Here is an 18802-nt window from a genome sequence, read left to right as displayed (position 1 = left end):
CCAAGTCAGCAGACAAACCTGATGTGTTTCAGAGCAGCTTATGATTGAGAAAGATAGACTTTGGAATACCTATATGCAGTATGTTAGGCACAATCCACATGGATGGCCTATCAACATTTTTAGCAAGTGGAAAAATAAAAGCATACAGTTGAGAAAGACTTGTAGGCCGTGTACTGCTAAGTCCACGAGTAGTACACCAGGGTGACCTTGCATCAAGTAAACACAAATTCATGCAAAGACTAATATTTTCTAACATGGAAGGCACTGCATCCAAGAGAAAATAAATCTGTTTTTGTAGGCAGTGCCCGATTTAAAACAGCAACTATAACAACAACCAAAAAAACCAAACCAGAAAACCAAACCAAACGAAAAAAAAGTTCAATCACTAGATTTCAAATCAGTGAAGTGCTGCAGACCAATGACCATGAGCTGATTATATAACTGACATAATGACCTTGATACTGAGAAACAATTCCTAATTGTATCATTAATTATTGAAGGTTAGTCCTCTACAGACACTCGAAACTTCTTCCAAAAGATAGACTGCATAAGGAACACTGGAAAACAAAGTGTTTCAGAGATAAATGTAGGAAAAAAAAAGAGGAATAAAAAATTGGGAATCTTTGTAGAAGGCATTGTTGTATGTCCATAGAGCTCCAACTGAGACTAAAAGCAATTCTGGTTAAAAACCTCCTCTAGTTCATGGTCTAGAGAAGATAATACCAAAGTGAAGAAAGGAAGCCTCAACAGAGGCTCCTGTTAATCTCTGGAAAGTAGTGGCATAATTTCTTTGTCTTTAGATTAAGAAGGAACATTACAGTCTACTGCAATAGAGTAATATTGGTTGCAGCAGTAATTAGCAGACCTGGATGGATCACATTCAAGACAGCAAAATAATTTTGCTCTTGGTAATTTTTAATTAAACTTTTGAGTATCAGGGAAATAATGCTTATGGCCACAATTCAAGAAACAGCTTGATGACCCAAGCTGGTTGCTCTGCCTGACTTCTGAAAGGGAAACCAACAAAGGAGTCAATTAATAAAGACATGAAGGCTAATCACATATTTAGGGAAGGGTAAATGGGAAAACATCTTCTCAAATATTGCTTATTTCATCCTTTTTTGAAATACACCTTTTGTATTCAGCTTCATAAGTGATTGAGGGTCAGTAATAGACACATGAGGTATAAACACTTAAGGACTGGCTATTGGCCAGATGTGTAAAGTAGTTGTCCAATAAAAACATTTTGATTGCATGTATTTCCAGCAGCTTGTAAGCTCAATGATATTAAAGATTTTCATACTGCCATCACAGAAGGGGAAGCAAACCCACTATATTTTACAGATTATTATGGCCTATTTCTGTTCCCCCTTCCCTTCCTTCTGTGACTTCCCTCTTCTTCCCCCTACCACTCTACTCTCTTAATTCTTTCTTTCTTCCTTCCTGTCCCTTCTTCCCCCTTTCAAGGGAGGAACTCCAAGCTCATTTAAATTTGAGACTCAAAGCAACCTGATATTGGATGCTGAATGTGGGATTAAAATGGGTTCCTATAAATTTTATACAAGCTTAAAAATACTCCCCTTTTTATTCCACATTTTATGACTATACCATTATGATATTCACAACAAAGCTTTTGATTCCTGCTACAACTACTATTTACTTCAATGCCACTAATTTCAAATTTTATAGATGTACCTAACTATGTTTAAGGAGATCACCTCAAGCAGTAATATGGTTAGAGTAAACCAGAAAAATACAGAATGCAGGCTGTTTAAAGTTACTGGTCACAGGTAGTGATGGGTCAGTATAAAGGAAAGCCAGTGATCCTCTAGTATAAATAAGAGAGGGTGAATAATGAAGTTTCTTCAGGGTTTAGCTCTGCCAGATTCTCTATTCACCTTTAACATTTTTTCAAGTTTAGCTAGATGATATAGTAAAATGCATTTATAAGTAAAAATAGAATGCCTGGACAACACAGTAATATTTATGTTGCAAAAAGAGCAACAGCAATTATGTAAGATCAGTTCTCTGAAACATTTATCACAGACATAATGTAAGCCTGCATAAGTCCATATGGCACATAGATACATCTGAATGCCAGTAAACAACCTAATCAGATGATTTAAACTATTTACTTTTTTAAACATGCTGCCAATTGAGCAGGAACCTTCCCTGATACTCATGAGAAGCAGATTACACCACCTGCTCGGGGAGCAGCCACAGCTACTTGTGCAACATATTGCTAATGACTGTGTGCTGGCAGACTGCATTACAATTTCACCTGTTTAAGACAGGTTTTGAAACTAATTAATTAATTGTTGTCTGCAAATCATGTTCAGGTCCTCAGGTGAAATCCATTACCCTGGCATGCTAGATTATTTATTATAGATTAAATGAAAAAGGAAAAAAAGTAATTGCAGACTAGTCTGAATGTATCGGCAGAATGTCCTAAAGATAAGAAAAGATTAGTCTTGCTAATAAATAATTATGAGCAGCTTTTCAGGAAGAAAACAGATTCAAATTTTTATGCACAATAACATAGGGAGTAAAATGTCTGAAATAGTAGGGAAGCAATTATAAAAACCCTGCTCAAACCTCCCGTGAAGCAAACTGAAATAAGAGGATAAGTAGTGCTGCAATTCTTGCAGCCCCACTGGAGTCAATAGTTAATTGAAACCAAACAAGGCACTAAACTGAATTTAATTCCTGAATCAAATGCAGCACTTAAAAATTAAAACTATAAAATAATTACAAGTAAAAATATTATTAAAGAGTTGTAATTTCAGTACCAATGCTATGCTTTAAAAATACTGTATTTATAAAAATTATTTCCATTTTTAAATCCTTTAAAAGTTTTTTAAGTGAAACCTGACAATTCTTGTTAGAGCATGAATCTTATAGATGTAGTGAGATATTTGAGGGAGTTGCAAGTCAAGGGATAAGAAATGGAATTAATAGACACAAGTGAAAAAAATTTAAAGAAACATTTTTTTCTTATTTGTCTCTGCCAGGTCTTTGCTCAAATGATCTTTTGCCTCAATGTGAGCTGACTTTTGAATAACCATCTCTGTCAAGCAAGCAGCAATACAGCTTTACAATTATCTTGGTGACACTATTATTTTGAAAATGCAGCTAGCATCAGCTTTCACTGATCTGCACAGCTCCTCCATGAGACCACACAAGTATGAATTCATCACCTGCAATTTGATACTACAGTTATGCAAAATCAGAGGAAAGATTATTTGATTCCTGTGACAAAGTCTGGTCAGGCATTTATAATACTCCATCTTTGCTATCTACTACTCTTTCCAATTAAATGTAAAAGTTTATTTTTGATGGTTATAAGTTTATTAAGTGTATTCATAATGTTTTCTCAAATCAGAACCCTAGGCCACTTCCAGGACACATCTGGGAAGGAGCAGATACACAGCCAGGCTGCAAGACTTCCTTCCGTGACCCAGATTCCATCTGCCTCAGCCACAGATGGCCACTATGGTCTGCTCCTCTCATTTCTCTCATTCTCACAAGGATAGGATGCATAATGAAGCACTCATTCAAGAATCATTAAATGAACAATTATTCAAATAAATGAGTTATCACTGTGCAAGTAACTGAACCCTTAATACTCAATTGAGCTAGTGACGAAGTTAATGGCAAGTTAATAGGGATTTTTTAAGAAAAAGAGAAACATGTTATGACAAATCTTCCACTGAACAGCTTCATGTATGTGAGAGCATTCCCCTTTCTACAAAATAGTCCTCCTAATGTGCACTGCATGCCAGTTCACACATACACACCTAACCTCCATTTGGGTAATGATAATCAGAAATCTAATCAGGAAGCCTGCTGAACATCTGCAAGAAATGCAAAACTTCTGCTACAGCAAGGTAGTATTCTCCAAAACATCACAGCAGATACCTGAATTTAAGAATGGAGGAAGAAGAGAATCAGTCTCAAGAGTGCCTACTGCAGCTCTTCAGTACCTTCCTTTGCAAGATTTGCTGCCTGTTTGTGCCAGTGAATCCCCTGCAGCCACAAAACATTCCTGTGTTGAATATCTGTGTACCTCAGAGGTATATATGCTAGAAAACATGAGGGGCAGAGAGGAAAATTCACTTATTTTGCCATCAAAAGCAGAACCTAATAATAGGGAACAAAAGCAGAAACACCACTGACCAAACCACCCACGGATTTACATTAAGCCATGTTCTACTGGCAAATTGGCTCTGCTGGAAAATGTGCCAAGCATGCTAATAGCTAAATATACTAGATAACTTCAGTTGTGTGAAGTAAGGATGGAGGTGAGAACATGCAATATACATCTGTGGAGGAGAGGTGAACATTTTATTCCAAGAACACTTTGTGAAGTGTTGATTTTCAATGCAAAATTATGTCTTTCAAATAAATATTTGCTCTTACAAAGTACCTCTCGGGTCTCAGGAAACGTTCCCTTGAGTAACCTGCCTACTCCAAGTGCATGCCAGAAAGCCTCTCCCCATCCCAGACTGCTCTGCTCCCCGTGCCTGTGTGCCTGCATGGAGTCCACACTTTCTGTAGCATAGTGTGCACATGTGTGCATGTAGAGGAATGCACACATATGCACATACACTGACTGAAAAAACCCATCTTATTATTTGCCTATTTCCTTTAGATAAAAAGTTCCAAACCAGCACTGCATCAACAAAAGAAAAAAGAGCAAGCATTGCAAATGTAGTAACAGGACTGTTTTTATTCTTTTTTCTTTCTCACTTAAAAAGGTGTACTTCTTTTCCTGCTCTTCAGAGTCTCTCCCTGTAATTCTGAATCTGCTTTCAGATACTGGTACAGTGTGCACTCACTCAAGAAGTGCAGCTGTCAGGAAGGAATTTTTCAGTGAGTCTATTATAGTTTTTGGTTTACTGTGACTAGCAGTTGGCAATTAAAAGATACTCCAGTCTATTTTCAATCTTAGATGTGCAATATACATAATTTTCACTGTCACAGGAACAATTTTTGCAATGAAACAAGACTCATGTATGCAAAGGTAAGACTTTCATGACACTTCTGTGGATGATTGAGGATTTGCTGAAATACAACATAAATTAGAAACACTATTTCAAGTGTACAACAAAAAAGCTGTTTTCTTGTTTCTCACAGATGCATTGTGAGAAAAAAAGTAACATTTCTGCTTGAATACTCTAAAGCAAACAAACAATCTCATGGACAAAACAAATACACAAAAGGTTGATGCAAAAATATAAAGTTTTAAACCACTGGAAGCATATGAAAAAGGCAGATTTCACCACAAACTCTTGAAACTGTGTTACCTACCCCTAGCATGAGTACACCAATATATATGTCTTCACAAACCACTCTGAGATTATATTCATATTTATAGATGAGGAGTCTGTGTTCTACAAGGAATTTGTATACAAGTCTTCCAAGTCCTAGACCAATGTATAAGGTCTAGGTCAATCAGAATTTTTTTTTATTTTCAGCAAAAATAAAAACATACAATAAACCCCATACTTTTTAAAGACCTTTGAATGGAGACAAATGCAGGGAACTAGAAAAACATGTAAATCACTCCCATTTTATCCAGTTCTAGAAGATATTACCATAGAAATATATTTTTAATAGAGTAATGTTACTTACAACCTCCCAAATCATCCCTGGAGTAACTAAAAAACCAGAAACTTACTGAAATCTGTTTCTAGTACTTCTCTGTCATAAAAGATTCCAGAAGAATTACCAGGAAAAATAATAATCTTTTTAAAGTCCTCCTAAGTTAACACTTAAATGCACACAGAAAGCTTTTCCTCCGTAAAGCGCAACCCATTCCATAAATGCAGGAATAACATATTGCATCTCGGAAACTGAACACATACAGGGCGTGTGTGTGTGCACGTCACGCTGCTGTCCTGTGCAGGGACACCTGAGGCAGCCCACTGCTAATGAGCTCTGCCACTGGAAAAAGTCTGGTCATGCTAAGGTGACGCTCTGAGGAGGTGAGGACACCCTGCTCCTCGCGAGTGCCCTTGTGCACTGATCCCTGCTGTGTGAGCACATTCTCAGAGGCCAACAGCCCGGGATTGTGGAGAGGCTGAGCATCCCAAGGTCCCTATGAAATCAACCCCTGCAGCTACAAATCAGCCCGAGCCTCACCTCAGCCTCCAGTCCTGCATTTAGAATTCTCTGCACCTTCTCTTTTGGCTGACTGTCATGTTGAGTGATGAGATATACAAGCAGAAAACTCAAGCAGGCTTGGTCTGGGCTTGCAACCTGGGTTTCCTTAAGCAAATTCCATCATTTAGAGAAAAGTGATTGTCCAAAAAAAACTTATCTCCTGGGCAATTATGAATTAGTTACCCCAAAGTGCTGACAGTAAGACTAGCACCCACCTGTTTTAAGGTCAGATTTATTCTTAGTATCAGCTCTTTGAAGATGCAACAGTGTCAGGCTTGTGTTGTTCAGGGAGTCAGATGCCATTATCATTACAGTCTCTCCTGACATCAAAACCTGTGAATCTCTCCATTTCATCAGCCTCTGCTGATTTCACAGTCCAGAAATGGCTGCAAAGATGAATAGGGAGAGCCCAAACAAGCTATGAGTTTTTAAAGGCTACAAGCACTGATCACAGGCTCACGTTTACCCAGCTCTTTTTTACAACAACTACCAGTAAAATCACTTGGAAAATCATATCTGAAAAGGAAAGCAATGACAAGGTTCTTGAAGAGGACACATGAACACAGTACAAACAGTGGTGTATAATCAAGAAGTACAGAAGACTGCTTTATACAAAAAATAGCATTCATTAAAATACCAGAATGACTGCTAGTCTTGGGGGAGATCATGTCTCTATGAAGGAGTTAAAAACTAAAGGCCTGCCACTGGGATTTTGAGGAGAATGAACCTGGAGCACAGGAATTCTCACTACATACAATGCAAAGAGCCACTCACTTCAAATTCCCAGGTGCAGAGAACCCCAAAGCACACCTAAAAAAAACCCAAGGAAGCAAAAACTGCAGGTTCTGGGAAACACCAAGGAATATTTTACAACTCAAAAACAAATGAAACATTTAAATTGGGATTTTCTCAGTTTTGTGGTTTTGAACAAATTTGAGAATGGAAGGAAAAAGGAGTGTATGGTTTATTACCATTAAAATTCTTCCTGGACAACCTGCTGACCTTCAAGAACTAACCCTGACTTTGAAATTAATTAAACTGACCTAAGTGAAATAACATTCTCAATTTTCATAATGCATTAATTTAGTTACCTATGTTCATAATTACAGTGAAAGATTTTTGGCATACATCATATTCACAGGTGTTCTGCATTTCAGCCTATGGCACTGCTGACAGCAAGCTTTTCAATGAAATTCCTCTGTGTGTATGTGTGAATTTATTTATATAAATATTTTGTAACCTGTTAATACAGATTATTTAAAAATATTTAATGTCAGTTCTTACTTTTTTTTTCAAGTTGTAAAGAGATTTCTCTTGCATTTATATATTTTATAAGCATAAAATGGATCAAAATAGGATGCTTTGCATTTTTACTGTATCAGGCCAAAATCCAATTTAGAGCCACAAACAAATCCAGAATAGTTCAATGCTTATTGCTTACACTGTAATTGTTTTATTCACGGCTGTTGAAAAAGAGAAAATACAAACCAGTGTATTTTTACTATAATTTAGGACAGAGAGCGGAAGTCACCAAATTAGAACAAAAAAGTAAAGTGCTGGAATATTTTAAACTTTTATGTTACAATGCTTTATTTCCAAATTTCTCCTCACTAAAGAAGTAGCTTAAATCCTAGTCAATGTGATTTTTTTCATGATCTCCAAACTGGATTATATTTTGCATAATTTTCAGAAACTTCTCCACTATTATGACAGCAATACTTCCAACAGGCATCCACAAGAACCTTTTTGGTACCATATCAGGGATTTCTTTTCTTTAGGGAAAATTTTAGATTCTTTACACAGATTCAGCCAAGACTGATCAAAGAGACTGCTCAGATTTAGATCTACTGAGTAAGGAAAAATTATGCTTAAACCCATGTCTGCTTCTTTTTGCATGCACTATATATATTATGAATCCCCACACATAGTGTATGACAAAAAGCAGCTCTGACTAAGTTCCATTTGAGTTTTTAAAACTAGAAAGTCTGTGTGAACATCAGTGTGAAATGAAAGGCAACCAACAATGCCACTGTTACTTCTTTAAAACAGGTCAGAAAGATTTCTGTATTTGGAATTAAAATGCCACAGCTTTTTTTTCTCATTCAGTATCATATTTCCACAACAGGTATCTATAACTGTGCTCCTAGAATGCTTCAACAAATGTGCTTAGCTGGAAATCCCCCCAAATGTTTAAACACCTAGCTTTTTGTGGTATTTTCAACCTAATTACATTCTATAGAAAAAAGCCTGACAAGGATTAAATTCTAATGAGCCCTTCAGATAGAGTACTCAGCTTTGTAACTTCAGTGCCTACATTAAAATACTGTTATTACATGTTTCAGAAATTAGGTATTTTCCCCTTTTCAAATTATCTGTTTTTATTATGTGCAATCTACTACCTTAAAAATAGATGGCTGGGTTATGAACTAGACAGTAACACATTAAATTATTTACTTTTTTTACTTTATATCTCAAAGGACTACTTTGTATAATTAAATTTAGCAAATAACCTCCTCAGACAGCATGAGCAATGTCTCTGCACAGAATTTAGCAGACTATGAAATTCTGATCTCTAGAATTTTTTAAACACCACTAAGAAAATTCAAAATAGTTAGACCTACCTATGTACACACCATTTTGTATCAACGTCCTAATTGTCTATTTCTCAAGGTAACTGTTTTGCTTTAATTTAAGAATATGGAGCATTTAAAAAGCAACATCCATAAACTATTCTGGACAGTTCTACCACAATAACTAAATTCCAGATGTTCGCTTCTTACTGTTTTTTCTTTTGTTTTTGTTACTTGCATGCCAGCATACATGGAAAAGTGCACGTATGCTTTTTGCAATACATTTTGCAATCATTTTTAAAGCCTTAAAAGTACAAATTGAGAAACTTTTCCATGGAATTTTCCTTGCAGTGTACATAAGCTCAGTAAACACATGTAATGTGGCAGAATAAAGCCTGTATCTCCTGTACAAACTGTTAAGGTTTTTTAGCAGAGGACTTAATAATTTTGGTTGAGGTTATTTATAGGAAACTACAGAATAAAATGTTCTTTGATAGACATTCTATATTGGCAAAATCTGTTCTTGCTCTTTATGTATTAACATGATAAACTGTCTCACTCTTGTATTTCTTTTGAAGGGACCAGCCTATCTTCTATAACATTCATCTGTGTACCCACCCCACCTCTGCAGGACCTGGGCCTGAATGCAGGGATCAGCAAAGGGATGGAACAGGATCTGGGGAAAGGAAAACTTTCCATTGGCTTCATGGCTTTGCTTGGCTTTCAGCTTTTCAGTTATTCAACACAGTTTTTTTTTAGAATAAAAGAATTACAGCAGTCTGCTTGGACACATGTTATTCTTTTTTTAGGTGCTCACAGTGGAGGCAATCACCTGAAGATGTAGCTCATTTTGGACTACAAATGTACTGTGTCATGATTTAAGAGAAAGAAATTAATTAAACCTTCAAAATCAGATCCTTAAAGATATATGGCCATATCCCTAGGCATCAATCCTGCAAAGATATGCATGTCAAGTTAATAGAACCTCTCATGTACACAAATTACAGTATTTAAATCCTCCCAGAATTACAGATCTAATTTTGCTTGAAGAAAAAAAAAAAAGTGTCTTCATTGAGCAGATATTATTTTTTTGTCTCTCTGCCCTTTACTAAATATTCCCCAAAAAATCTATTAAAATTCCCCAAATTTTAATAGATGTACTGTTTGATAAAATGAGATGAAAAGCAATTGTATATACAAGTCACAGTTGTAATTAAATAGCCTACTGTAATTTCTGATACACAATTGTTCAATCTCTAAACTTTGCAATATTTCCCAAAAACATCACTAAGATAATCCCGTTCAGAAAATATACCTTCCTAATATTTAATATTGGAGATGCAATTTATAATAAAAAATCAGAAACCTGGCAATAAAATTGATTAGACTAGCAATTCAAAAGCATTGCTGTGTTTCTAACATCATGTTGGTGCTTTACAAGTTCTTACTGGTAGTGACAGAGGACGGGGACTGACACAAACACCATACTGCAAGCACTTCTTCAGGTATGCTGACTGGCACCCTCCAGGGCAGCCACATTTCTTTATTGACCTAAGAGAGAAATATCATTGCCAGATGTCGCATCTGGAATTGCTTTCCAGAAAGATGCCACTAGTGTCTAGAGCAGGCAGCAAATGTTCACCTCTGTCAGAGGTGCACAGGGGAAGGCGAAAGGACAGAGGAGGTAGGGCTGTCCACAGGACAGAGCTGGAGCGGGGGGCAAGGGGAGAGGGAAAGGAAAGAGAAACTATGACCAAAAATGTATGTATGATAGTTTCCTGTCAGGTATGTAAGAATGATCGCTTCAGTATGCACAACCTTTGTGCCTTTTGTGCCTCCCACCCCACTGATACAGATTTTCAGGAAGTTACTTCTGATCAATGCTCACCACCACAGAGTGGAGCCCAGCTGATTCAACACTGATCCATCTCTGTATGTCTTAAGCTGTGCCCTTCCACATGGTGTTCTAAGACTCCAGCAACATCAAGCTGCCAGCATTTTCTCCCTGTGTGCAGGTTCCAGAGTGTTATGGTCCCTCAGAAGGTCAAAACAGTATTTAGTTGCTCCACTGATTTCTAAAAAGAATCAACTGAAAGGACTGGCAGGATCCCTGCTCCTCTGACATGCCTCTTTCCCAACACCCAAAACCAGCCCATCTTTTCCTTCCTTTGCTCTCCTTTCTCCACACCTGGAGCTCTGGCTTTGAAAGGCTCTGGCATGCACACAAAAAGAGCTTCCTGAGCTCTCAAGAACTCATTGCAAAGACACTGTTTAACTCCTCTAACTTCAAGATGAAGAACAGGACCTTTACTTGGGACAGAAATCCTGTAGCAGGTGATTGCAGTATCATATGGCACTTCACATCTGGACTGAACTGTCATCATTAAACTCATGCATAAGAAATCAAATCCTCTGACTAATGAGATTTCTGGCACAAATGGCTTACTGATATTCAGTAATCTAGAATTCATTAACAGAATAGATGATGATATTACTGCAATAATTTTGTGCATCATAAAACCCATTTGAAAATACAGTGATATTACTGGTGCTCATGTTATGCTAAAACATGAAATAGGGTGATAGCAAATAAATAAACAAATAGAAGAATCAGTCATACTTCCCAGTTTCATATCTATGATCAGTCTTCTCATCTTAAAAGTATATCCTTTAAGCAAAATAACATAGTTTTTGTTACATTTTAAAACAACTTTCTGTAGACTTCTTAGGGTACATACTGCTGTAAAAGTTAGACTTGTAGATGGCTGTATTTTTAGGCCCATCCTCAGTACACAAAGGTTACTGATCTCTATCAGATACATTCTGTGCAGCCACAGCCTGTCTGTTACTTAAAAAAAAAAACATGCCCTTAAGAATGACTTTTCAGGCAATTATTGCATGCCTGTGCTAATCCACCATTAGTCAGTGACAGGAAATTATCAGAACAGCAGTCAGCTTTAGATATTACTGTGCTCTGTCATGCTGGATGGAAACCTAGTTGCTTTGACAAGCAGCATCTCTCTGGCATTTGCAACAAATCAGTGTTGCTGGTTTGACACTGCCAACTTCTGTTTGCCATCTCTGATGTCTCTAATCAGCAGGCACAGCTCACTAACAGGGAGTTCTGCACAGCTTAAGAACAGCTTAGTCCCTTAGTGGGCATTTCTTGAGAAAGGTCCCACCGGGAATCACAATTTTCTTCTGTGCCAGTTATTTTGTCTTGTCGTCAATATTATTTCTTCTGTATCAAGCACCAAAAGCCTAAACACTAACTACAATGCCTTCTGTGGGCTGATGCCACTCAGATTCACCTGAATTCAAAGGTGATGTCTTAGTGCTTCACCTAGTGCTTAAGCCGTGAAGGGAATTTATTGAGCTGAAGTGCAGCCTTCTTAGCAAAGAGTGCCTGCAGCTCCAGGAAACAGCATGAAAATAGGGCTGAGATGTTGTATCTGCTGTTTGAACTGAAGGCACACCTATTTGGCTACTTGAACACACAATCCTGTGCTACTGTTTGAGCCTGATTGCTAGTGGATGATGCAGATCTCAAAGTTGTCTTTTCATCTCTAAGAGATACGGTGCATAACTTCTCATATTATCCTATCACTCAGCTTCGTCTCTGACAGCAGGATCACTGGCAGAACTGAAAAGGCCTGAGGAGATCTGGTGCTGCAGCTAGCAAAAATCCCTGCATAAAAGACGCACCAAGAAGCTTTCTGAAGGCAGCTACATGCCCACACTCCTTGCTGGGGAAAGCAGGGGTCACCATGGACCCTGGTTTTGAGCAATCTGTTCTGTTCCCTCACACCATACATCTTCCAGGCAGTCAGCACAAGCACTCCAGACCAAGAGACAGAACTGGTTAAGATAACCCGCTCCTAGATAAGGTATGAGAACACCCTGTACACGTCACACCCTTCTTATCTGAAGCTAAGAAGTGCTTCATGCTTTTACAAACACATTCAAAAAGTAAGCATTACACAGCTACGGTCTGCAATTTTTATCAGGGAAGTACTAATGTTCATCAGAAATTAGTCTGCATAATTACAAATGTACAACTATAATTTTTATCAAAAACTAAAACTACAGAGGCAAGAAAATAAAAAACAGCCCCTACTTGCTCTGAGTACTGTTTGCTAATGTATAATATTCTCACACTTTTGGTTTATAACTGTATCTTTAAAAAAAAAGTGATTTCTATTCCTTTAATGCTCAGTGTGTCTGAGCAGCCTCATTTACAGAACCACACACACTTTGGTTATGCTCTTTGCTGGCTAAGGATAAAGGAGAGCATACAAATTCTGAATCTACTGTTTATATTGTAACAGTGATATGTCTGTACTGGCTGGCACCAATCAGGGAGAGTAGACAGCAGTAATGTGTACAATATACAGACATGCAGTGAAACATAATAATGTTCACTGCTTCAGAAAACAAACACCTAAGATATGGGAAAAGATGACAAACAAGGGCAAGGAAAGCAGAGATAGATATTTTGATTGCTTATAATTCTGTATTTATAATGCAAATAACACTACTATAAATTCAGCTGGCTTACTGATCAGTGGATTATATACTGAAAAATTATTAACTGTTGATCAAGCAAGCGATGGCCAGATCTTGCAATTATTTATTTTGAACAGCTCTATTGAGGTGAGTCATTTCATGGATGTCTGCAGATCCTACGGTAAAGTGGCAAGCTCAGCACCAGTTACACCCTGTTATGGCTGGGTTGCCAATGCTTCCTTCCTTCCAAAGGTTTTACAGTAGGGTTTTAGAGAGCAAAAGCCCTCTGAGGTCTCAGGCATGTTGACAGCATTTCTGAAAATGTGGACTTTAGCTTCTCTTGCAATTTTATTGTATCTTTGTTAGAAAATGGTTATAGATATAGAAAATGGATATAGATACTTTATCAACAGGTTAAAATGGAAGGCATGACTACACAGCTATCTAGGGCAAGGTCTGCACTACTTTTAGAGCAGTAAATAATAAAGTGTACTTTGACTCCTCTATCATCTGGGCTGGCATATTTGCAGTACTCCTCAAGGAAAATAATGCAGCATTAAGCAAGTTGTTCTGAAATAGTTACAAGTGAAGTAGATACTTCTACTCAGATCTGATATAACAGGAAACTTAAAAAATGTAACTCACTGGCAATCCCACTCCTTCCAAACAGAAGAATGGGAAATTTTGAACTTTTTTGTTTTGTCAGCACTTCTCTGCTTTCTATGTAGATTCTATTACACTGTATTACACAAATACTGCTTCAGTACTGCAGGTTTCAGCGCACAAAGCTATGCTTATTTAAAATTTTATCACAGATATTATAATTTTAGTTTCCAAATTCTGATATATAACGAATTCAAATTTTCAAATGACCCTAAATGTGTCCCCCTCAGAGCATCACTGGCTGTGCTGGAAAGCTATTGTGAGTTCAAAAGCTATCCTAAAACTGTAAAAGATGAAAAAGGGCTTATGGATTTATGAATGTGATTAGAGCTATAGTTCTTCAGGCAAAAACGTTTCCTGGCAGAAAAAAAAAAAAAAAAAAAAACCAGAAAAATGGAGATCTCTCCAGGAGAGGAATTAAGATGAACAAAAATAGCACTTCAACATTACCAGTATTTTTTGGACAAGTAAGAAAAGGAGAGAGACAAAACTCAAATACACTTGTCTGGGCACTGAAAGAAGCATTCTGCTTGGGTAAAATTATTTTAAATCAACGGTTTTGTATTTATAGCATATTTTGATCTGTAACTGCTTCAGCATAATGTAGTACAAAGTTATTGCTGAATATGATAAAGAACACTTTAATCTACTGAAAGTGCAAAAAGCATGAATGACTCCTTAATGGCACTTTTATTTTGACTGACAAAGATTTATGTCAATAAGAGAAAATTTTTTAATGAGAGGAACTGCTACAAAGCATATGTGTATGTTTACTTCTCATATGTATGTGAATGAGACAGACATTAATAAAGAAATACAGCTGCCTGCAATATCTGGCCTTTAATCTTCCTTAATCTATTTTTAAATTCATCACAGAGGTGTGGTGCTTTGATAACACATTAGCAGAGTTCTGACACAAAAATGGCAATACCTATAAATTATTTAATTACATCTTTTAATAAGAGTATTGAAGATGTAAAAAGTCTAGCAAAGATAGAAACCTGTGAATACAAAACTACCACAACTAATTAAAAATTAGTTGGAATCAAAGATTCCCAGTCCCCAGGCTCTGCACTCTGCTTGCTCTTCACTTTTGTATCCTCCCCAGGTAACAGGAGCACTACCAGGAAAAATTGTGGGTTTCAAGTTTAGAGGATCCAATTAGAGGAATTGGATTTCACAAAAGTCCCAGGTTTTCCATATTATAAAATTGCTTGCGGATGTGTCCCATCAGTGGCAGTCCTCTCTGCTGGCACTGTGAGGGCACTGCTGTGACTGCTCTGGGACTACCCTCATGTGGGGGGAGCAGGACAGCAGGGAGAGAAGGGGACAGGCAGCTAAAACAATGTGAAGACTCAGAAGGCAAATCCAAGCAGAGAAAATGCCTGAAATAATTACTTGTGAGCAGCACTACTTTGTGATGACAAAAAATTGATACTAGGTCACACAGTAGCAACAAGAGTAAGATGAGTCCTCTTCCAACACATGGCATGTACTCTGTGCAATTAGAAAAAATGGGACACAATGTCACTTTCTGAAATAAATCTACCACAAACTGAAAACTATGTTTCACCTGGAAACCATACACATGACTGCCATGCTAGTTTTCAACCATTAGGAAGACTTTTAACAGATGTTGAGAGGAAGTCAATGATGAATTCACCCTTCAGCAGAGCAGCTGAACCAAAAGGCACCTGCTGAAATCCTTGTGGGGCAGAATATCCTGGCAGGGAAAATGCTGCCTATAAGTTTTCAGCCAGAAACTGAGTATTTCTATGTGTTACTTTCATCTTAAAAAATGATATCTGCTAATTATCTAAGACTTTAGAGATAATACAGAAAATGTCTGAGTGGGACAACTACTGTATTTATCTATTCTTTCTCCCTGAATTCAGCAGATTGCTCTGGTCTTTGCATACAAAAAGGTGCAGCCCCTCTCTCATCTGCTTGAACCGACACCATTAGTGAGCTAAGACAAGCACTGCCACAAGCACAATTCATTATCATTGTTCCAGTCTGTGTTCAAATTATATTTAAAATAGTTGGCAAAGAGTACTGGTGAAAGAGAAATAAAAGATTGCTCAACACATACATATTCTACAAATTTTCTCCTGTATAGAAACATTATTCTTCATATAAGCATGTAAGAATTTGATTTTCTTTCATACTAGACTGCAGCCAGTACTAGACAATTATTATTGTATTATACACATGACCAAATGAGATTAACAGTACATTATAATGAATTAATAATGAAAAATAATGAATAATAATTAGTAGCAAATAATAACAAATTAATAATGAATATTTTTTTCCTGTAATACAACTCACTCTTGGTTGAAACAATGCACAACAAAATAGAAAAAAAAAACCAAAATAAGATATTTTCCTTTTTATATATTTGTAATATGAATCAACTGGTTTTATTTGATGAGGTCCACTGCTTTAGAAAACAATACAGACATTTTGTACATAACTCTCTCTCACAAGAATTCAAAGAAACACCTTTTTGACTAAGTGCTTACAAACAATGTCCAGCAAGACTAATAACAAGTTACACTGCTTCACAGTGCATAGTGTAATTATTTCCCAAGGGCCCAAGTTTTGCAACTTTTCTCATTAAAAACACCAATCATGAGTATTTCAGCAAAAACAACTGCCTTTTTTATTTTCCAAAATTATAATACACTAACCATTCAAATGTTTTTTAAGCTTCTAAGGAATTATATTTTTTTAAAATACTTACAAATATCACTGATTTCATGAACCCAGGTTTACGACTGCTAGTCTATCTGAATAAAATAAAATCAGTGAAAAGTATTGCATATTTTTTGAATAATGTGCTACCTCATACATTCCATCATAAATCCCAAAAATATGTCAGGAAAGTCTTCAAGTGTTTTCTGGCATGTGCTACAAGCTAGTAATGCTTGGGTTGTCTAAACAACATGGTTCTTTAAAAAACAGATTTTAATTCTCTCCAGGAAGAGCAGATCCTTATTTGGATATTAGTCTGAACTGTGCCTTCTTTCTAGAACGGTGTAAGAACGTCTCCATGGTTGACAGAGGAATCTAGTTACTGTAAAAGAGAAAAACACACAGCCAGAAGGTCCCTTTGGTGCCCCGTCCTGTCCCTTCCCTGCTGCCTCACCCTGTCAATCACACCTAAGAAAATAGTAAAAAGAGATTTCCTACACACATGTACAAGCTCCTTACTGATGGTTTTGAGGCAACTCTTATGAAAAGTCACAGAGGGAGAGAACACTTCACTATTGAAGTCTCTGTATTACAGTGTTCTGAAAGAAGGAAGTTTCATGTTAACCATGTCAACCCTCTACAACCTGGCACAGATGAGTAATAATCTTGATATCATTTCCCAGATGAATAATCTTCTCAGTAAAAACTGCTAAACATTATCAGTTGCTGTTCAGACAGCTCAGCCGTGATGAGTCAGGATGTAGGAGCACCTCAAGCCTCAGAGAAGCCGGAAACCTGCCAATGATTAAAGGTAGAAGCCTCCAAAACATAAGAGAAATAAGGCTAAAGCTTGTTTACAAAAGTCTCTATCATTAAGGTCAGACAGACCTTGCAGTGCTTTTTCCTCACATGCTTATATCAACGTGAAAAAGACTCCCCAGTTGACACAGTCATACCAAAGAGCCTCCTTGTGTGAACACAGGCTATGTTGACAGAGGAGGGTGGTTGGCAAGCTGTATCATTTAGAGATGAGGTCTAGTCACACCAACTGTAAGCCCATCTTGTTGACATCTTGGTTTTACCTAAGGCACTCTGCTAACATCACATCTATCCCACAGAAGTGCTGTAGTGTATAGGTAACAATGTAATGCCATGCTGTGTACAATAGTTTCCCTGCTCTAATAAACCTTCAGAAACATATATCACAAGCATGGATTCATCTCTTTAAAATTGTTAGCTCATTTTTCTGGGATTTAACAGTATTGATCCTTTTCTGTAAAAATTCCATTATTATATCACCTGTATTTTACATTGAAGGTGATGTCTGTAATTTTTATGCTGCTTGTGTATTCAAGAAATATGTGACAAGATTTTATTACAACACTTCTCTATAGTCACTGGTTTTATTCTAGTGTAGCATGGCCTTACAAATGATTTCTTTAGTCAGGAAAAAATCAGTCAGCAAGCAAGTTGCTTAATGTTGTTTACAACATCTTCTTAAGGTCAAAATTAACATACATAATAATCATTTTAAGTAGTGACACTGTGAGGAATCAAGCATGAAAGAGGTCAAGAATAAGTCCACTAATAGTGTCATCTTATCCTTATATATATCCCAATATTTAAAAGCATCTAGGTTACAAGTGGCTCAGTCTCCTTCATGAATTTTTGGGATAGTTTATACATATAAATACACATCAAATAGGTTCCTTCATGGAAAGAATCAGTGCAGAAATATTCTCTGCCTTGCCCTTGTAGGACCTGGTTTCCTACTACACCAAGATCTCTGGTAGCCCTGGAAATCAATGCCTGAACTCCGACACTCAGACTTGGTGCTTGAATTTAAGTGGTATGAACGTGCCCACCTCCAACAGCCTGTTTATTTTCACACAGAAGTTTGCTGAATTTCCCATAGATTATTTTTTCCCACAGCTTAGAGCTGTGTTGGCTGAATATGATTTCCTGATTTATTCTTTACAGGTTTCTGTTTTTCATGTGTAACATTATCCTATTGCCTCTGAATAGTTGCAAGACTACATCTCCACTACTACATAACAAAGAACCCTGTTTAATACAACTACATTTTTGTAAGTGGCTTAGGAGAAGTGCACAAGGCTGTTTACAAAGCACTTACCTACTGTAAGCATGATTTAAATACTTTACCTTACTTAAAAATATTTCAAACTTTTCTATGCATCTGC

General features: G+C 36.9%; 1 protein-coding gene across 3 annotated transcripts in view; it reads right to left on the bottom strand.

Annotated features, from left to right (window-relative positions):
- Positions 1–18802, bottom strand: part of FAM83B (family with sequence similarity 83 member B) — a 51368-nt gene that overhangs the window by 25433 nt on the left and 7133 nt on the right. The window contains exon 1 of one of the 3 annotated variants that reach the window (XM_068183671.1): positions 2168–2298. The exons of the other annotated variants lie outside the window; for them this stretch is intronic. The gene's annotated coding sequence lies outside the window, so the exon portion shown is untranslated. Of the gene's footprint in view, positions 1–2167; positions 2299–18802 lie in introns of those variants that run through there. 3 annotated transcript variants of the gene reach the window in all.

Source organism: Anomalospiza imberbis, chromosome 3, assembly GCF_031753505.1.
Source record: "Anomalospiza imberbis isolate Cuckoo-Finch-1a 21T00152 chromosome 3, ASM3175350v1, whole genome shotgun sequence".
Taxonomy (NCBI): Eukaryota; Metazoa; Chordata; class Aves; order Passeriformes; family Viduidae; genus Anomalospiza; species Anomalospiza imberbis.
Note: the sequence above shows the minus strand (reverse complement) of the source record. Positions and strands in the feature narration are given on the sequence as shown.